The sequence below is a fragment of the Thamnophis elegans genome, chromosome 4 (genome assembly GCF_009769535.1).
Source record: "Thamnophis elegans isolate rThaEle1 chromosome 4, rThaEle1.pri, whole genome shotgun sequence".
In the NCBI taxonomy this organism is placed as follows: domain Eukaryota; kingdom Metazoa; phylum Chordata; class Lepidosauria; order Squamata; family Colubridae; genus Thamnophis; species Thamnophis elegans.
The window spans coordinates 77329575-77352014 of NC_045544.1; the positions used below are offsets into that span (position 1 = coordinate 77329575).

General features: G+C 39.4%; 1 protein-coding gene across 2 annotated transcripts in view; it reads left to right on the plus strand.

Moving 5' to 3' along the window:
• The window catches only part of TMEM63B (transmembrane protein 63B), an 86758-nt gene that overhangs the window by 1363 nt on the left and 62955 nt on the right, over window positions 1-22440 (plus strand). The window lies entirely within an intron of this gene.

The window sequence follows — 22440 nt, forward strand, 5'->3', positions numbered from 1 at the left end:
GTCAGTCAAAACATCTTTTCCTACCTTTGCCGGACTAAAAGCCCTCCCTGGCTTAATATCTGGTGACTGCTCTGCACAACTCCATTCTGTCTGGCCTGTTGGCTGGGAATTATGTCTTCAACATCTGACCACAATTGATCTCAAAATTTATGTTGTTAAGTGAGAAATTTGTTAAGTGAGTTTTGCCCCATTTTACAACTTTTCTTGCCATATTTGTTAAGTGAATTACCACAGTTGTTAAATTAGTAACACGGTTGTTAAGTGAATCTGATTTTCCCATTGATGTTGCTTGTCAATGTTGCCAAAAGAGGGATCACATGACCCTGGGACGCTGGAACTGTCATAAATGTGAGTCAGTTGTTTAGCATCCAAATGTAAATCACATGACCGTGGGAATGTTGCAACAGTCATAAGTGTGAAAAATGGTCATAAGTCACTTTTTTTCAATGCCCTTGTAACTTTGAACAGTCACTAAGCACACTGTTATAAATCAAGGACTACCTGTGTAGAAGTTGAAGTCCAGCATATCATAGGGAAGGCTTGAGGAAAGCTGTGAAACCGTCTCCAAATTTTGCAATAATATAATACTGCTCCCCTTCTTGTAAGATCTAAGTCTACAAACCAATTCTAAGACTAAATTGTAAGCGTATGGAAAGATGTTTTAATATGGATTAGATCTGGTAAACTTTTTTATTATTATTATTGGCTTTTCTACTGGCTTGTTTTGCCTGATATTTCCTTCTCCCTTCAATTAATTTATTCTTTCCTCCCTCCACTCCAGTAACCACTTCCTTTGAGCATCTTCTTCAGACCACTTCTGCTTCTGCTCTGATTATATTTTCTTGAATAGCAAGCTGCAAGTGGGAAGGAAAATATAGAGAGATTCCATTCCTGATCATAGTGGGGATTTTTTGCCATGGTTTCCAAAACTCCTTGTTTCCATTTGTTCTAGTTATTGGCTTAAACTTAGTCAGGGTCTACTAATGTGGGTGTGCCTGGGTTTCAGTGTGTCAACACCTGATGATAAATCACTAACTGATTGTATAGAATTGATGGGGCAGACTGAAAGGTAAATAAAGTAATGTATGTTGAGGCTAGCAGTCAGTGGGTTAGAACAGATACTTTACTCTAAAATTCTGAGCAAGTAATACATATTTTTGGCATGGGACAGCCCTTAGGAAGGATCTGGGCTATGTTATTTGCCTTGATGTCATTTTAACCAATGACTGGCTTCTAAATGCACAAAAGTTACATGAGCATTTTGGTAGAAGATTGGTGTCCATTGCTTGCCATTGCAAGAAAGCGCATACTCCTGCTGCAAATGTAAACCTTAAATGTAAAGGAAGGCATTGAATTCTCATGAAAGAGGTGAAGTTAAGCTAGGAAATACTGACCTTCACAAGGCCGCCCAAGTTCATGGAATTTTAATGCTACTGCTCCAGAGATTTTTTTTTTCTCTTCTCATTGAAGCTTTCAGGTTGCTAGTTAACCTTATCCAGATGTGAGTTTCAACCGTAGACTGTATGGCATCAACAGATTCCTTTGAGTCAGGCTTGGCTCCTGGGAGCCTGGTGGGCACATCCCTGCTGTTTTCTTGGCAGCAGTATGGAAATGACTTGCCATGGCCTTCTGGGATTTTTTTCCCTTTGTCTCTTTCCAAACTAGCTTTCAGCTATGGAATTCCCTGCAGTGTCTCCAATCAAGACCTAAATTCTAAATTCAGATAAACTGAGCCAAATATTGCCATCTGCTGTTGAATGCTGAAATGCAGTTATATTGTAGCTAAAGACAGAAAAAATGAATTGGCACAGTAACTCTTGGGTTTGAATTTAGGGGTTCTCCCCCCCCCCATCCCATTGGTGCTCTGCTTATTGTTACACAGCATAGGAATTGATATGATCTCTGAATGGCTTGTTCTCTATCCATTACAACTTCAGTGAAGTGTATTCAGTTCTTAACATCTGTCAAATGAGACTGGGAACAAAGATAAGATCCCCCCCCCTGCAATGATTTTATTAAAAAATACTAATGAAGAGAATCAAAGACAAGCTGGAAAATATAGTAAAATACAAAAAAAGTGAAAAAATAGAAAAGAACAAAAAGGAAAGTGAAAAATAGCAACTAACTCCCCCCTTTATCCCAGCAAGTAAAGGCAATTTTAATAGGGCTTATCACCATCTGTAAATACAGTCTATTTTTCCCATAGCTTATTTAAATTTAAAAAATCCAAATATTTTGTTAATTCTTTGTCGCCAAAAAAAAGTTCAATAAAAGCAATCACATATAATTGTTTCTTTTAGCTCCAATCAAATAACCCAATCTTGTATTTCTTCCTTCAGTTTTTAAGAATCTTAATTTTTAACCCCTTCAAAAAGAGTCCTGGAGTTAAGTTTCTGTTCATCTTCCAACCAAAAATCTTTCAAAGTTTTCACATATTTCTTTTGTACATCCAGGAAGTGAAGTTTGTACTTCTATTTTTCACTTCTAATAAAGTCCTTCAACAGCTTAACAGCACTCTTTTGTATATCCAGTTAGAAAAAAGTTATCCAAATCAATTTTCTGAATCAATGTTTGTAATTGCTTTTAGTCAGCCATCAGTTCCATTTATGTATCCGTGTCCTTCTCACTGCTTGTCACATTTAAATCCCCTTTCAAACTAATTTCAAAATTATCCATTGGAACTTGTTCTTGATCTGTAATTTCCTTAAATATGCTATATCTGGAACTCTTGAATGTCTCTTAATTGAGAAATCAATTTGCTAGTATATATTAAGATACAATTGTGCTAATTTTGTTTAAGAGAGGAAATAATGTAAACTTATTGCTTCTATTTATTTATATCCAATAGCTGTCAAAACTGTAAACATGGAACAATATAGTGCTATATAGCAATAAAAATCACATTAGTCACTAATGAAAAGATGTGAGAGTTATTTATTATGCTAATAAAAAACACTAGCAGTTACGAAAAAAGGGAAGATAGGCAGACAAGTACACACCTTTCTCAAAATGGAAGATATTGGCAAGAGTTGTGCTGCCATAAAATCTCATACATATGTGTGTGTATGTGTGCCTCATTTGAAAATAAGGGACTGGTTGGATTTCTTGTGTTGTAACTCTTTATTACCTTTCTTCCAATAAATACTGTAGATTAGAATTGCTAGCTTGTTATTCAATGGATTAACAGCTGCCAGTCTAGATTAAAGAAGGGAACTAGGACAACAATAAGATAATAAAGAATTAAAGATCTTCATAGTAGCTTAAAAAAAACATTTGCTAGTATAAAGCAGGCAAAACATAATGTTTTGTCACCAATTCCTTCCAGTAATTCATATCTAATATTTGATGTAGAGAAATACACAATTATATTGTTACTTATTTGAAGGAAATTCAGGGCAATGATACACACATCTGTTTAGATATAATTTCCAATGAGCTCAATGGTGTTTGTCCCCCAAGTGCATCTCTTTAGGATTTTATACTATAGCTGCTAAGGGATGGGAGGTTATGGTAGATGTGGGCAAAATGTTAGTAAATTTGTTCTTTGGACCCTTTCTTCTAAGGAACTTGAACAATGCATTACTATATGCTACCCAATACCCAAAGTTATAATTCATATCTTTTGTTAAACTAATAATCCTGAGGGGATATGAACATTTAAGGCAGAGAATGACATAATAGCAAAGCAATATCTGATGATTTCATTACTAATTAGATTTGAATCAGAAATTTAAAATACTGCTTTTTATATTGTAAAGTCCATTAATTATTATATATTCCTCAGAATATATAATATTAGTTATAGGTTAGATTTGTAATACATTTGAACTTTGTATGAATGTTTACACAAAAATTACATTATTTTGTTGTAAGAAAAATACAGGCATAGCTAATATATCCAGATTCAGAATGCTGATGTTATCCACATTGTTGATTCAAAATGATCTTTATGAAATAACTTTATGATGTAATTTGGAAACACTAATCTGATTCCCCTATTTCACTAGGGGTATAATCTGCCTTGTTTGGTTTTGACTTAATGTATTTTGATCCATAAACCAAGTGATTTATAGCTTTAGCATGTTAACATGAACTTTGTGAGTTATTTGATTAAAGCACAATTAAGCAATGATTTAGTTTTATATGTGAAATCTCTCACTATTTATATATAACATATTTTCATTGTACTGCAAAGGTGGTATTCAGCCAGTTAGGAACAGTTCACCCCAGTGGTGGGATTCAGCCAGTTCACACCTCTTCAGGAGAACCGGTTCTTAACTTTCTAAGAGGTTCAGAGAACCAATTGTTGGAAGAAATCTCATTTTGTTTTTTTCCACTTTACAGGGCTAATCCTGTAAGGAAGGCAGGAAGGAAACATTCTGGTGTTGTTTCTAGTTTAATCTTTATTGCCCTGCTTACAGAAACTGCCTCTCCGGTTAACCCTTATTACATTGTAACAGCTAAGGCAAAGTGCCTAACGACCTGAGTAATGTTGAGTTCGCCACACCCACACGGTCACATGACCACTAAGCCATGCCTACCCACATGGTCATTAGGACAGAGAACCGGTTGTTAAATTATTTGAATCCCACCATTGGTTCACCCGAACCAGTAGTAGAAATCGCAGGTTGGCCCACCCGCCCATCCTGGCTCTATGCTGTCCTATTTAGGCATGTTTTTGAGGCTGGGCACATGCACAGAAGGTATGCAAGCAAAGTGCATGCATGGAAGGCTGGGCGCATGTGTGGAAGATGCACACATGCTTCACACATGTGTGTGCATGAAGCAGGTGGGCGCACGCAGGGCGAACCAGTGGTAATAAAATGTGCAACCCACCACTGCTGCACTGTGCCCAATCTTTGCCAGTATACTGTACATTTAACTCTCCTACCCTGGTCTCCTTTTAGTGAAAAAACAATGGTTCTAGCTTCTACGCATTTAAATGTAAGTGTATATGTCATTTGCTATTTAATAATGAATTATATATATGAAAAAATAATAAAGATCTAGGGAAATGAATCATCTGATCCTTTCTGGGATCCTTTAGGTCCCAGGATAAATGGAACCCTAGTCTGACATTTGTTCAACTCATCTCCTGTATCAGTGTACCCTGTGCCATTGGCTAAGCTCAAACACTTGGCGGAGGTTGCCAGCTGCCAGTCTACTTGCTCACATTGTGTAAGCAACTTTACAACTCTACTCAAACACCCCACCTACGAGATGAGATGTCTAACCTGGTGTACCCTGTCTGAACAGCCAATCATACCTGTGTAGGGAAAGGCTGAGACAGGCTGTTTCAGTAACACTCCTGCCATGGGGAGGAGGCATATTTCTTAGTAGGGAGAGTTGCTAGAAGGATTCTGACAATTGTGTCCACAGCCATTTTTCCCTAATTTGAAATTGTTCTACCTTGTTGATCAGCATTGCTTTAAAGGCTTAAGCTAAACCAAATCTCATGTCTGTCTATGTGTGTTCCTATTTGGAATGCCCCATAGCAGTTCACTGCCTCTCCAATTTTAATAAGGAACCATAAATACAGCCACAATCTTGGTATTTTCTCCATCCCTGGTCTAGATTTGCATTAGTATTTTACTAAGCAAATGTTAATGTGAGAAAGCATAGAATTCTACCTTCAAATCTGCTCTTTTTTTTTCATTTGTGAAATGTGGCAGCAAACAACCGGGCCCGCAAGCATCCAGCAATGCCTCTTTGCCTCTGGGTGTTTTTCAAAGATGGCAGGATCACCAGGGATTGCATTTCTAGGTTTGCATTTCTTAGGTCTGTCGGTCTGTGTGAAGTTCTTGAAAGTCATTAGGGGAAGAGGATGCTGTCTGTGAGCTTCTCTAACCTGCAAACTACTCCTTGAACAACTCATACATCTTGTTCCTCAAAATCGGCATTAAAAAATGACTCATTTTCAGCATTGCAATGTGTTGCTTACCGTATTTTTTGGAGTATAAAACGCACCTTTTTCCCCTCAAAAAAGAGGGTGAAAATCTGGGTATGTCTTATACATTGAATACAGCATTTTTGCCTCTTGAAACTCCACCCACTTCATCAAAATGGCCATGCATACCCTTTAGAAAGCTTTCAGAGTGCTCTTGGGGGCTGGGAAAGGGAGAAATAAGGGAAAAACAGGCCATTTTTGCTCAATTTTGCCCAGCCCACAGGAGCACTCTATAAGCCTCCTACAGGCTATGCATGCCATTTTTTTTGACAAAAAACTTGACAAGCCTCTTAAAGGCTATTCATGCCCTTTTTAGAGTGGGGGAAAACAGGCCCATTTTTGCGAAAAACAGGCCGTTTTGGGGAGGTGTGCAAAAACTCCTTTTAAATTTGCCTCTTAAAAATCTTTGTGCGTCATACTCCGAAAAATATGGTATTTTATTTTTGTCCAGTTGAAAGGGCTCAGGGTGATAGTTTGGCCTGCTTTTATCTCTAAGTGGTTGGAACTGGGGTTGCAGATAAACCAAAGAACTACCGTACTCAATATTATGACAGGAGTGGGCTACGGGAGCTAAGGTTCTCTTAAACTGGAAAAAGAATTATTCCTATGGAATTTGCTACTGGTTCTTGATGCCATAAATGTAAAAGCTTCACTCAGGGAAGGCTCCTTCATAAGATTCAGGATAAATCAGCCTAAGGCAGTCCTTTGGGCCTGACAATCGTCTTGCATTCACAAATTCATGGGAAAGTCTTGATCAGCCACTGGAGAATGCTATAGATATTAAGCCACTGTTTGATTGGAAATTTTTAGTATCCTTGACATGCTTGAAATTGATCAATGAAAAACATCAGTTACAAAGTGCAGCTTCCTTATCAAGTAACTTTTGTTTCTCCCCACACCATGAGAAGAACAGTTGCTTTATTTATTACTATGGTGCCATGGTATCCCAGTAAACATCTCAGACAATGGCATTCCCAAGAAGTAAAGAAAATTATATTGGACATAAGTAACCAATGAACATATAAGTTTATGTTTTCAAATTTGTCAACCTTAAGACATGTGGACTTCAGTTGCCAGAATTCTGGGAGTTAAAGAACATATATCTTAAAGTTGACTAGTTAGAAAAACACTGATTTCAGGGAAGGAGAATGGATAAAGAGAAGGAAAGGTGATCACCGTTTATGAAGATAGGAGAGCCAAATCCAAAGGAGAAGTTGATTTACTGGCTATATAGTTGTCAATTTCCTAGCAAAACTAAGGCGGGGGGAACCAGCTTGTACCACAGCTGCGAGGACCTACTATCATCTCTTTGTTACCCTAACCCCACCCCAGGAATAAATGTGTCTTTATCAAAGAGAAATAATTAAAGTATAAATTCTGTTCTGGATTTGTAAATGTCTCAAACCAGAAAAAAATGTTAAGAATGCATAAATAGTATTCAGAATGAAGGGAGGATGCGTGTGTGCCCGCCCAAACTCCTAAAATGCAATGCCCGTGCAGCTCTGCACAAGTGCATGTGTGCATGGTCCCCCCCACATGCCCTGCACATGCATGCACACACGAAACCCGAAACCCTTGCATGTGCCCTGCCATCCCTGTGCATGCATGTGCAGCCCCCCACATGTGCGGCGGAGCTAAAGTGGGGCAACAGCTCACATGCTATAAGAGAGGGAACTGCGTGCCACCTCTGGCATGTGTGCCATAGGTTTGTCATCATGGTACTAAGGCATAATGTAGTTTAGCTCAGCACTTCAAAGGGGCAAGGGGAGATATTGAACTATGATCCATCAATCTCAGCAGAAAAACAAAACTTCTCTGAAGTATGTGATGATTGTCCCTTATCAAGCTATTCCGACATGATCTCTTGCAGCCTCCCTGGTCTAAAATGCTGTAGTGTACTTGGTCTTTAGCTCAGCTGTTCCGGGCAACAATTTACTTTCTTCATTCAGCAGAGATAATTATAAGACCCGATCCTGAGGATGAAACAGCCAGGCACTTAATATTCTAAAATAAGAACCATCAACATTAGTAACTATATCTCAGTGTTTTGAGAGATTTATTGATTTATTGAACCGTAAACTGAAGGTTCTTCCAAAGCCATGAGCTTGCTCTGTCAGCCTTGTTCTGTTGAAGAAAAGGGAGAAGCCAATAAAGATAAACAGGGAAGAAACAAAATAAATCCTTCATAGACTATAAAACAATATGCTACAGATAGTAGGGGCAATGAAAGCCACTCTGCGTGTTGAAAATAATCCGGTGTTCACGTTGCATACAAACAGAGATTCGGTTTGTTTGGTGAAAGACTTTTATCTCTATCTAAGAAACTACATGATAACCAGCACTAATCCATCACCAATCACCATGAACCACACTCTCAGCCACACCCCCACTCAGTGTCATCACTCAGCCTCTTTCCTGGTTAACAGCATCCGAGCAAAAGAGTTAATCAGAGTAGGCAGTTGCACCCGAGTAGAAGAGTTACATCAGAGTAGGCAGTTGCACCCGAGAAGAAGAGCCACATGCAGCTACCGGCTCAATCGACATCAGAAAGGCAACATCAATGTGGCAGTGTTAGTGGTGTGTAAGCATGGCCGAGAGGGCATGGTGATGGACAGGTTCCCCTTGGATGGCAGCCTGAGGGCTGACATGCCGCCCCCCGACCAGGGGATTCTGGAAGACAAAAAGCGCTATTAGTAGTATCCTCTATAGGTTTATCAGGGTATCAGGGCACTGTAAAGTGCCATGACGACGATGGGAATCTACTATCTGTTCAATTTCATAATGGCGTTCACCATCAAACTGCACCGGAGACAGTAGTGTTGGAAGATTACGTAGCCCAGGGGTGGTCACCGGTTTGAGTAAACTGCTGTGAAACACTGGGTGGGTTTTCCCCAACATGGGATGCAGCTTGAGACCCAGCTTACGGCAGGGCACTTAAGGTGTATATACTTGCTAGATAACAATACCTTATCCCCAACCCAAAACGTTGGTTGGGGACTGCGTTTATTGTCGGTGTGTCTTTTGTACGTGTCTGCTGCAACCCACAATGCTTTTTGGACATTTTCCCACACTGGATGCATGTAGTCTATCCATTCCTTTATAGTTCCATGATCAGCAGTGGCTTGAGGACATTCAGATATAGCCATGAAATCAAACCCATTCAAAATATGGTAGGGGCTATACCCAGTACTACTATGCACTGCATTGTTATGTGCAACTTCAGCAAATGGCAGTAGACACGCCCAGTCAGTTTGCTGGTAATGCACATAACAATGGAGATTCCATTGCAGCATTAGTTCTCTCTGCTGTGCCGTTGGTAGCCGGATGGAACGCAGAACTCAAACCCTGAAAGGACCCCACCCTCTTCAGGAAGCTGCGCCAAAATTGAGCAGTAAACTGTACCCCACGATCTGAAATTATACATTTAGGTACACCATACAAACAATAAATATGTACTAGGAATAGTTTGGCCAATTTTTTAGCTGACAGAAGCCCTGGACAGGCAATGAAATGAGCCTGTTTTGAGAACAAATCAACTACTATCCAGATAATGGTATTCCCCCTACTCTCTGGCAGCTCCACAATGAAATCCATTGCTATGTCTTCCCAGATCCAAGTGGGCTTTGCTACTTGTTGTAACAAGCCAGGTGTATTTCCTGGCCGGCTTTTCATAGTTGCACAAACGTTACAACCCCAAACATATTCCTCAATATCCCGCTTCATCTTTGGACACCAAAACTGCCAATTCATCAAATGCAGTGTTTTCAGGAATCCATAATGTCCTGCTACCCGTGCATCATGACAACGCTGTAAAACTGCTATCCGTTGTTCTGTTGGAACATATATTTTTGGCTCTTTCCAGGCTAAACCATCTCTTTTGGTTAAAGTCTGCTGATTCACCTGGAACTAAGGGTCTAGTGGAAGTGCATCTCTAATAGATATCAACTGGAGGCTTTCTGCCCTGACTGCTGGCCGCTAAAGCTATATTCACCGACTGGGGAAACATAGGCTGGAAGGTCTGTTCTCAACCACTATTAAATTGTGGCTTCCATGACAAAGCATCTGCCATAAAATTTCGCCCACCAGGAATATATTTCAGTTGGAAGTTAAACCTATAGAAGTAGAGAGCCCATCGTACTTGCTTGGGCAACAGCTTCCGGGGAGATCGTAGAGCCTCCAGGTTCTTGTAGTCAGTCCATACCTTGAAGGGGATCATAGCCCCCTCAAGTAAATGCCTCCATGTAAGCAGCACCCATCGCACCGCAAAAGCCTCCTTTTCCCTTATAGCCCATCGTTGTTCTGTGTCACTTAGTTTGCGGGAGGTATAGGCACATGGCTGCAGTTCTCCTTTTTCATTTAGTTGGAGTAAGACAGCTCCTACTGCTACATTGCTAGCATCTGCCTGCACTATAAATTTCCTGGCTGGATCAGGATGTGTCAATATTGGCTCATGTGCGACCAATCCCTTCAATGTTTCAAATGCTTTTGAACAAACCAGATCCCACTGTAAGGGTTGACTTGGACGAGGCTTTCTGGCAAGGTGTCTTGTTTTCAATAGGTCAGTAAGGGGTAAAGTCACCTTGGCAAATGATGGTATGAACTGATGATAGAAGTTGGCAAACTCCAAGAAGCTCTGTAATTGTTTCCGAGTTCTTGGAGCCTGCCAGTCTTATTACCACCTGTATCTTTGCCGGATCCATTTCTATTCCCGCCTTGGAAATTCTACAGCCTAAGTAGTCCAAACGGGTCTGGTGAATCTCTAATAGATATCAACAGTTTCCATCATCCATGGCACTATGATAAACCGCATTAACTCCCCATGGTCCCCAAGCTAGAGTCTGATTTTCTCTGTAATCTGGGTAGCTGGTGCCTCACCCAACACTGACCCATCTACTTGTTCAAACTGTAGGGGACGAGACAGGTTTTGAACTTTTATCCCCAGCTCCCTCACTGTGCTTAGACTTATGAGGCAATGAATACTCCCAGAATCAATTAAGGCATCATACATCTGATGCCTCTGAGCAGTGACGATAACAGGCACCCAGAAGGGTTTTATTGGCCTACTTACCATAGGGTCATTTTCAGCCTCTTCATCAGTTTCGCACCCTTCCGCTGCAGGACTTGCATATGCTAGATCTCGAGAGTCATCAGCCCCCACTGTGGAGTTTTCAGTGGCAGCTTGCTGAATGTCCCGAGATTTCTCTGGCATTTTCCTCATGGTTTTCCGGGCCGTACTAGGTGGAACCGAACTCGCCTGGACTGGCTTAGGCTGTGCGGCTAGGGTCATCGTGTTGCAGTCCACTGCTCTGTGCCCGGGTTTTCCACATCAGAAACATATAATGGGAGGTCTGTTTGTTGCTGTCTTTTCCGTTGACCTTGCCACCAACGTCAAGGATCCCGAAGAACGGCTCACTGTACAGTCGAGGAAATGGCATGGTCTAGCATTTCCCTCGTCTCTGGGTCTAAGGTCCCTCAACTCCGCTTCTAGTTCTGTAGCAGCTTGATACCAGGACCACAGGCGGGGCTTTAGGCCTCAATATACCCATGCCTGCCACACTGATCTATCTAAGCCGGTCTTAAACTGATATGCTAACAGTCTCTCTGGCCAGCCTCTTAGTTTTCCCAACAACCGCTGGAAATCCTGTATATAATCAGTCAGCCCTTCTGGTGTAATGCCATCAACTCCCCTTCAACCCTTTGTACCCGGGTCGGATCCTCAAACCGTTCTTGGAGGGCATCCAAAAAGAGACCACAATGCCTCAACTCTGGACTGTGTTCGCTGTAGAGGTCCACAGCCCAATCTGCAGCCCCTCCCTCCAAGACCTCTGCAATGGCCATCACTATGGCCCACTGTGAGGTGTACAAATGGCCAACTCGATCCATATGCTCTATCACGTGACCCAAGAAAATGGCTACTTTGTCTGGGTTACCATCGAAAGAGTTTCCTGGTTAAAGGAGAACCTATTGACCAGACTTAGTAACTCTTCCTTGTTTCATTTTTCAAGCAAAAAGTAGAATTGAGAGAGAATATAATGTATAATCATTGCAGTTGCCACTATTCTTATATTCAGCTGGAGATGAATTGTGTATGTATGTCTATAAAAGATCATATAAAACTTACAAAATCTGTTTGATCAAAGATGGTAGCGGAACATTTGTGAAGAATATCCCTTTAATCTCATAGATGGAACAGTTTAACTTGGAAGGACAGAGATTGTAGATAAAACACAGTTTCATCTGAAACCAAAGATTGTCAAAGTATAATGACCAGTCTATTCAGTAAAAATATCTAGGAAGTCATTCATATAAGCATACAGACTCTTTGATTTTGTCTATACGTTGAAACAAGGTCATTCCAAAATTGCATTGTTTCTTCATGCACCACTTGAAATATGTGTTCTTAATCAGATATTGACAAGCTCTGCACTTCACATACCTTCCCCTTCCCAGTAACCTTTTTATGGCCTTGTGAGACTGTTCAAGGGTTTCAGCTCAAAACAAATGAGTCCTGAATTAATTTTACACTTGGAGTCAATCCATTTATTTTTCTCTTATTTTCACTGCTGAAGAGAACGTAAGTCATTCATTTCATTTTCCATTTTCTTTACAAATAAATGAGCACCACCATTTTTAAAAGAAAAAGGCCATCCAATGGATCCTTTTTAAAATTACATGTGCAGTGGTTGCAGTTTAAACAACACTTCTAGGAATGGTCTGCTTAAACTCAAAGACCTCTGAAAATGACATAAAATTAAGATTTTATTAAGTTAAGACTGTGGATTAAAAATCCACAAAATGAATTTCCTAGAAATCAGTGTGGTAGAAGTGGAACAACAAAGTCTATCCTTGCCGAAAATCATCTACCGTATTTTTCGGAGTATAAGATGCACCGGAGTATAAGACTCACCAAGATTTTGAAGAAGCATTTTTTTAAAAAAGTAGGTAGGTAGATAGAGGGAGAGAGAGAGAGAGAGAGAGAAATACAGTAGGTGGGTAGGGAGAGAGAGTAGGTAGGTAGGTAGGTAGGTAGAGGGAGAGAGATAAATACAGTAGGTAGGTAGGAAGGTAGGTAGATGTTTCCAGGTGTATTTATCCATGTACTGGAGAAGGAAATCACTGACAAACTGCAGCACCTAAGACTTGTTTCTGCTGGCACAGCACTTGATCAATGTAATTCTCATCAATCACTCTAACTAAAGAGCTTTCCAAAAGGGAAAAAAAAGATTTTGCACTTTGCAAACCTTCCCCAAACGGCCCATTTTTTTGCAGAAACGGGCCCTTTTTTCAAATAAAAGGTATGAATAGCCTTGGGGGGTGGGCTTGCTCTTGGGGAGGTGGGGGGGCAAAAAAAGAGCAAAATATGGCCCTTTTTTTTTTTTTTGCAAAAACAGGCCTGTTTTTTTGTCAAAAAATTCCATGCATAACCTTATAGAGGCTTATAGAGTGCTGCTGGCGGCTGGCGGGGCAAAAAACTGCCATTTTTTGCTCATTTCTGCCCTCCCCAGCCCTCAGGAGCTGTCTGAAAGTCTCCATAAGGCTAGGCACGGCCATTTTGGTGAAGGGGAAGGGCTTCAGGAGGCAAAAAATGCTGTATTCGATGTATAAGACGCACCCAGATTTTCAGCCTCCTTTTTGAGGAAAAAAGGTGCGTCTTATACTCTGAAAAAATATGGTAATTTTGTTTCCATGTCTGAGAAGACACCTATATTTCTCCTCCCAATCCTAATCCAATTTCATGGTTTAAATGCTGTCTGAGGATTTCTGGAAACCTACATCCACACAATTCAAAGTTGCCAGGATTGAGAAACATTGATGTTTGCTGTCCCTTATGATATGCATAGGATGTGAAGCTGGTTTTTCCCTGGAGCAAATCCATGTTTGCTCTGACTATTTCAGAACTGTGATAACTACTGGATTTTGCTGTGTATTGCAGAGCAAGAATGATTTGGTCTACTTGTTTGGGGTCTGGCTAATTAAGATACAACTGGAGCTTCCACATAAGCAGAGAAATAAATCATGTATCAGCTGTTTTTTAAATGGCTACTGGTGATATAGGGTGATGGCCCAATGTCTGCATTCTCCCTTGTGATCTGTTTAAATAGATGTTTAATGAAGACTCCCCTATGTTCAGGGAATTTTAAAGAGGAGGACATTAAGGGGATCTTTGATTGGGATGGTCAAGTGACCTGCTAAGATACTGTGCTGTATAACAACAGAATGATCAACAGCTTTGCATGGAAAGCCCAAATGCATATCATGAAGTAGAAGTGCTTCTGAGATTTTAGATTCCCGAACTTTTTTTTTACTTGCGCTAAGTGCAATTAACAATTAAAGATGTTGCAAGATCTCTTCTGAGCAAGAAAGTATAAATAAGAGCCATTTAGATATTTTTCCCTAAAGATTCAAGTAAGAAAACAGTTTGCTTGAGTTCTTTGACATTGTACTTAACATGTTACACCATAAAATGCTGCCATTGAGAAAATCCTGTCAATTGACATTGTCCATCTTGTTGCATGTTAACAAGTTTCATAGCTATCATGTTTATTTTAATGTTATGATTGATTATGAGCCGAGGTAGTGCAGTGGTTAGAGTGCAGTACTGCAGGCTACTTCTGCTGACTGCTAGCTGCAGTTTGGCAGTTCAAATCTCACCAAGGTTGACTCAGCCTTCCATCGTTCCAAGGTGGGTAAAATGAGGACCCAGATTGTTGGGGGCAATATGCTGACTGTAAACTGCTTAGAGAGTGCTGAGAGAAGATTATTTTTAAGTGTTTAAAGGCATTCGCTATGTGGTGAAATAATAACATGCAATTCTGTATGTGTCATTTCAGTGGTAGGTCCGTATGGACTGAGAGCGTAAGTGTCCTTGAGAATCCAGAGGAAGCAGCAAGATATTTAAAAGAGGAAACCAGGCTGTTGCAGAAAAGACAGAAGAACCTCAGAAGCTTAAGAGATTTAGAGTAACACCACTTTAATTACAATACATATAAATTCTGTGGGAGAATAACTTTGGTAGGCTTTTAATGCCGCTTTACAATGTCTTTCTAGCAATAAAGTTATTTCCAGAAATCCAAATGGGTCTTGTCTCCTGAGCTTACCAGGCCCAGAGGATTTTACTATTCCCCATTGACTTAAATGGTACTTATTCCAGAAAACAAAATGCAGAATTATATGATTTTTTTGTTTAAAAAAGAAATTTTGAATTTATGTGAAAAATAATTATTGTCAATTGCTAATAATCTTGTATAAAAGGGTCTCCCCACAGTTTATAACCTAGGTTTTATCTAACTCATTTGTCCTTTTAATCTGTTTTACTGGCTCAAGAAGTCTAGAAATTCAATAGTATTGGTGTTTCCATGTACTAGTAATTATAATATTTAAATTAATACACCTTCTAAGCTCTTTATGCAAAATAGAAGTGATGGGGGCAGGGAAGAGAAATTAAACTATAAAGCTGGTTGTATTAAGGGCTGAAACTGGCAAGAGAGGAAAGAAAGAGGCTCCAACCAGGCAATTATGCCCATGTTCTGCAAGTGTCTTTTGCATTTCATCCGGGAAAAGTGCAACAAAACATCCATTAACATGAAGGATTGCAAAAAGAGATCTAGGATTTAAACTCTGTCGGTTTGATAGCCTGAAAAACAGAGATGTGGTTTATTTAAGTTTGCAGTAAAGCTTTTGTCTAATTATCCTGAGTCGAGGGAGGGGGGGAGATTGAGATTCTATGTATATATTAACAATCCAGTGTATAATATCTGTATGCAATTGATCCTTGACTTATGACCACAATTCTGCCCAAAATTTCAGTTGCTAAGTAAGACATTTCTTAAGTGAGTTTTGCCCCCATTGTACGACCTTTCTTGCCACAGTTGTTAAATGAATCATTGTAGTTGTTAACTTAGCAGAGTTGTTATGTGAATCTGGCTACCCCGTTGTCTTTGCGTGTCAGAAGGACGCAAAAGGTTACCACGTGACTCCAACAAACTACAGTTGTTATAAGTTATGAGTTAATTGCCAAGTGTCTTAATTTTGGTCCTGTGACCATGTGGATGCCAGAAAGGTCATAAGTGTGAAAAGCGGTCATAAGTCACTTTTTTCTGTGACATTGTAACTTTCAACCATCACTAAATGAACTGTTTTAAGTCAAGGACTATCTGTAATTATAACATTTTATACAAAATGTCAGAAACTTCAAATTCCTTGCAAGTCTGCTAATTATTTCAGTTCTTCCAAATATATAGCATTTGAAGTCTCACATATATCGGGGTGCTTCAATCTAGACTTCAGGGCCTATCTGGAAATAGCAAAGGATACGGTGCCTTTGGCAGCCAAAATGGAGTCTGGGGGGTTGTGCAGCACCCTGTGCCCCATTTTCAGCCTGGATGGCCTCCTGCAGCACTCTGCCAGCCAAAATGGGCCACGGGGGGGGGGGCGCACGCAGCCCCCCCTGGTGTCTTGTTTTGACCAGCAGGGTGCTGCAGGAGCCGTCAGTCCTGTCTCCCCCCCCCCCCCAGTCAGCCCATGGAGGAGAACTACAATGCTGGTCTGGCTCTTGAAGAAATCCAGTTTGACACTCCTGCTATATATGCTTCTATTTCTTCCCCTAATGCTTAATGAATCTCTCTTTTTTATTTTATTTTAGGCCTAACCAATTTAGCCATTTTAGTCTTTTTTGTTCTCTGTGCAATACTGGCTGTCCAATAATTTACCAATAAATTAATTGTTGCTTGCCAAGGAACCAAGGAATATATTACCGAGCTCTAAAACTTTTGGTTATAGAAATTCCTTGGTGCTAACCAAAATAATAGTAGTTCATATGTTCAAAATTTTATGCCTTTTATTTTCCAAATTACTGGCAAGTACCCAGTAGGTCTCTATTTTTAAGCAATTGTCATATAAACATTTATTAGTCTTTGTAATCTCCATTATAATCTATTTCTTTGTAAGCCATTGAAGTAAAAATGTATAACCCAGGCAATAAAACAGTCAGGATAAAAGTTAACATATTAAAGGTAAAGGTAAAGGTTCCCCTTGCACATATGTGCTAGTCGTTCCTGACTCTAGGGGGCGGGTGCTCCTCTCTGTTTCAAAGCTGAAGAGCCAGTGCTGTCTGAAGACATCTCCATGGTCATGTAGCCAGCATGACTAAACACCGAAGGTGCACAGAACGTTGTTACCTTCCCACCAAAGATGTTCCCTATTTTTCTACTTGCATTTTTACATGCTTTCAAATTGTAGGTTGGCAGAAGCTGGGACAAGTAATGGAAGCTCACTCCGTTACGTGGCACTAGGGATTTGAACTGCCGACCTTTCTAATCGACAAGCTCGACGTTTTAGCCACTGAGCCATTGCGTCTCACTTTATATATTAAATATTAAATTTAATATTTAAATGAGTGCACCCTTATTTTTCTTCTCTAGCCCTATGTTTGTATTTCAGTCATAAACACAGGTGTCTTGTTCAGCCCTGAAGACTACACCAGAAATAGTTCATGAGATCGAGGTGAATATGCATTATTTGATGGCATGCCAGTGACAGAACTTAAATAGAATAATCTGAAATGTTTTATTGCTTAGAATCTAGCATATTATTCCTGCTGCACAACATTCCTATTGTGCAACAATTCTGCTGAGATATTTCTGACCTGAATCAATAAGGTATTTGACTGTTACTTTATAAATAATAAATGTTAAGAAAAATCAATTTTCCTGTATTTACAAGTTGGCTTTATTTTCCCAATCACATCTTTGATATTTATTTCTATGGTGGCCAGTCAGAATATTGTACATGTTGAACGAATGCACTTCACTGAGTTATATGGTTCCATTTGGCATATTGTCCTCTTTGAATTCCACTGGAATTCAAAGGAAAGTTGTAGTCCAAACAATTTTGGAACATTCTGTTCCTCTTATTTTTGATTATGTGCCATCAAGTTGGTATTTACTCTTTTAGGAACCACTTCTCCAGGAAATCCCAATTTTAGTCCTTCAGTTCTTCCAATGAAGCTCCTATCAGCAATGCAATCATATATATCTGTCTTATTGCTGGTGACCCTCTTCTTTGCTTCCAGATTTCCCAGCATTATCTATTTCTTAACAGAGCTAGGTGTTTGTGTAAGACTGTAACATGTGATCATATGAGCCTAGTCATTTGTGCCTATTTTGAGTGACAACTCCAGGTCCTGTAATTCCTTCCCTTTGCAATTTTTAATAACATTGTCCTTTCTAGTGGTCTTTTTTCAAGTACTGGCTTGGGGTCATTAACAGTTTTGCATGTCTTAAATGTGCTAACAGTGTCATTGTTCCAAAATCTGACTGTGGGAGATAATGGGAGTTGTAGTTCCATTGTTCATAGTTGTAGGATGCCAGGAAACGAACTATTGAGAAATTAACTTTTCCAAGGCTGATGGAAGATCAGATACTCTGTACCATTACTGATGTATTCATTATTAAGAGGCAAATCTGGTAAAATAATGCTCAACAGGTTACAAAATATTGAAAGTGACTGAATATTATTTTAAAGGTAGCTCTATGAAGGGTTCCTACTCTTTCCACTCACTATCTCCATTGCAGAACACAATAAATATTCCAATTTATTTTAAAGCTGTAATTTTCCTCTGAACAATTTTCTTTCCTTCCCTGCTGAATCAATTTATAAATAGTCTCTTAGGTTACTGTATGCACATAATTCTCCTAAATATATTCCAGTTCAAAGCTACAGCATGCCAAATTTTATTCATGGGGTACTGTTTGCAGAAGATACAGGTTATTGAGTAAAATTAAGGGCTGAGAAATTGATGAGAATTCTGCAGTCACTTTTATCAGGCCATCTCATTAAAGAACAGGCAAAGCACCATTGGACCTTGCAACTACAGTACAATTAATCCCCCCTCCAAAAGCTTTCCTAACACCTCCAACATCCCCCATAGTTACAAGGCATTGGTTGTGTATTCATGATCCCCTTGCTGAGTGAGGAATTCTGGGAGTTGAAGTCTATGCCTCTTAAAATTGCCAAGGTTAAGAAACACTGTTCTAAACACTGGATATTTTACTGCTGGCTATTTGCCTTTGTGTTGTCCCAGTCTGCCTCTTGTCTCAAGCAGCAGCAGCATCAAAACCTTTTGGGACAAAGTGCATCTTTACTAGATTCTTTTCCTCTTTGGGTCAACGTGGTTTCTTAAAGATGATATTTTTATCAGTTAACTGACTTCCACTTAAGCAAGACCAGCAAAGAGAAGAGAAGATTCTGTTCTTGGGAGATTTGTTTAAATGGCTACACTTTTGATCAGTGTCTCCGGTCACTATTACTGAAAGCCTTATGACTAATCAGAAAGCTGTTATCAGCTACAGTTAGCTGGGGCTGAGTCATCTTCATTATATGTCTCAGGCACGGTTAATGTATAGTTAAACAAACAGGACTCTTCCACCTTGGGCAATTTGACCGGTAATCCACTTCTACTGATAATTAAGAAGTATGATTAACATTTCTTCTAATTCTGCCTTTCTGTGGCTTATAGAACCCGTGCTCCCTTAGCTTTTTTAACAATCCATGGTTGTTTTACATGGCCTTCTTTGTGTGTGGCAATTATTAATGGACCGAATACAACTTTAATTTAAACTTGCTCCTTTGTATTTTCAAAAGGAAGGACTTCCCTTATATTTTCAATGGATGGTCCAAACATCTGTTTCCTTTTTATATGGAAATATAAATAGTCACTTTTGAAAGCCCACCCCACGTCATTTTCTTGGCATTTTTAGCCATTTTGCTTAAACATATAATCTTATGGGGTACTAGAATTCAAGTGGTTCCCAGGCCTTTGAACTCTTTCAGAATCCTTTGAAGTACTATTTTTAAAAAGCATTTATTTCTATAGTTGCCCATGTCAACATGTGATTCTAGGCACTGTATATTGTGAATTGCTTATAAAGAACGATTTCTAATCTAAGCAAGAACCTGCTTCCTATCAACATTGTATCTAAAATTTCCTAAAGGTTAGCCCAGTTATTCTCCCACCTTCTTTCTAAGAGAGAAGGATGGGATAGAACAGTGATGGTGAATCTTTTTCTTATGGCATGCCAAAATTGCGTGTGCACCAATTCAATCGTTCAGCATTGATCAATGAAGTTATTGGTGCTCTCTGTACTTGTTGGTTTCATTACTCAACCAGGTAACATTTGCAAGCAAACATTGAAGCCCACAGGGCACCCAACTTCCCAATTTTATATTCCACTGCTTTATTGCTTCCACATTTAACCTGAGGTTAAAAAGCAGAAGTATTGATTTGGGGGGGGGGGCGTGTTTTACAATAATATTAATTTGGTGTATCCTTTTATGCATTTTGAATTTTTCCTTTTTTTGAGATGTCCTGGGATCAGAATTTATATATCATTTCTAATTGGATTATATTACACAAATAGAACTCCTTTTATACTGATAGCTTTCATTTTCATTTTTAATACCTGAAACAGAACTTGGTTTTATTGGAGGATTTTTTTTGCATCCTATGTTCACTTTATTAATATTTTCATCAGCTATCTACTAATACTCTTTTCAAAACATGTACTAAGATGTGTTTCCTTTGTTCCTATCCTATTTTATGTTGTATCTATAGAATCTTTTCCTTTTTTTTGGTCAGTGGATCACTTTTCTCCCTGAGTTTGCAGCTATCTCTTCATAGAACAACAATGAAACCCATTTATCTCTGGCAAATTAAGGTTTTTAAGTCTTATCCTGGTGTCTACAGGTTGATTGGGGAACAACAGGCTATAACAGAACTCTAACAAGACTGAGTGGTTTTGGATGTGGGCTATGCTTCTTTCATGCTGGATAGAGCTGCATTGTCCCAGAGAGAGAGAGGGAGGGAGGGAGAGAGAGAGAGGGAGAGAGACTCAATGCAATCTGGGTCCCTCTTAGACTTCTTGATGAGTAGGTGACAATTGTGGTTAGGAGGGACTTTGCACAACTGCATCTTGTGCATCAGTTGCACCATCACTAATCATCTCCAAACTGGAGTACTGCAGTGTGCTCTATCCCGGGTTGCCCTTGAAGTGGAAATTATATCTCTGCTCTGTGAGCTGCACTGATTGACAGTTTGCTTCCAGGTCCAGTTCAAGGTGCTGATTTTAACGTTTAAAGCTCTTTGTGGCATGGAACTGGGCTTTCTGAGGGACTACCTCTCCCTGGTTATTGCAGCTGCCCCATTAATTTGGTAGCGAAGGCATGCTGCAGTACCATAAACTAGGGATCTAGATTTGGTGAGTCTCAGAATAGGTACCTTTTTTGCTTCATGCTCATCCTACACTCTTCCCTCCAAAATTAGATTTAACTCCCTCCCTTTTGACATTCTAGGTTATGGTATCAGGACTGGGGCTCTCAGGGAACTGGAGGTTTGCTTAGACAGCTCCCTTGTTGAAGTGGCCATTTTCATCCTCTCTTTGACTAGTAGTTTATACACTTGTTTTTTTATATACTATTAATTTCTTAAAGTAGGTGTGTATATACACTTTAAACCCAAAACCCAACCTGAAGATGGTGAGTGAGACCTCGGTGAAACGTTGCCAAGACAATCTCAATCTTACATGGGAAAGGACCCGAATACAACAAGACCAGCATACCTAAACCCGTGAAAATCTACTATAGATAGATATATGGTATTTATTTGATGTTAGCTGCTCAGAGTTGCTTTTGGTTGAGATGGACAACTTTACAAATTTGATTAAGTGACTTGATAAATAAATAGATGGAATTTTTCTTAGCATAGCCTTTTATTTTAATTCAGTATTTTTGGTTGACGTTTGTGTATTTCTTCAGTATGTGCAAAATTGTAAGAAAGGTTATTAATAGAAAATAATTGCTTTCTGTATGTGAGACACAGTATATGGTTTCGCCTAAATCTACAAATGCAGCTATCACTGCAACAGTTATACATTTGTGACTCATGGTTTGTTTGTTTATTACTCACCAATGATGATTTGGATTTATCCCGAATAATCTGTTAGTAATCATCTTCAGAATATGGGCTTAAATAAATAAATTGCATGCCAGACAGCTGTTTTGAACTATTTTGTCTTCATTTTCTCTGTGACAATATTTAAAATGTCCTAATGAAGATGTGCTCCCTGTCTGAAGTCCTAAAATCAATCAGCCAGTAAAAGGAACTACCGTATTTTTCAGCATATAAGACACACTGGAGTATAAGACGCACCAAGGTTTTGAAGAGGCAAATTTTTTTAAAAGTAGGTAGGTAGATAGAGGGATAGAGAGGGAGAGAAAGAGAGAGAAATACAGTAGGGAGGGAGGGAGGGAGAGAGAGTAGGTAGGAAGGTAGATAAAGGGATAGAGAGAGAGGAATAGATAGAGAAATACTGTAGGTAGGTAGGGGAGAGAGAGAAATATAGTAGGTAGGTAGGTAGGTAGGTAGGTAGGTAGGTAGGTAGGTAGGTAGGTAGATAGATAGATAGATAGATAGATAGATAGATAGATGATAGATAGAT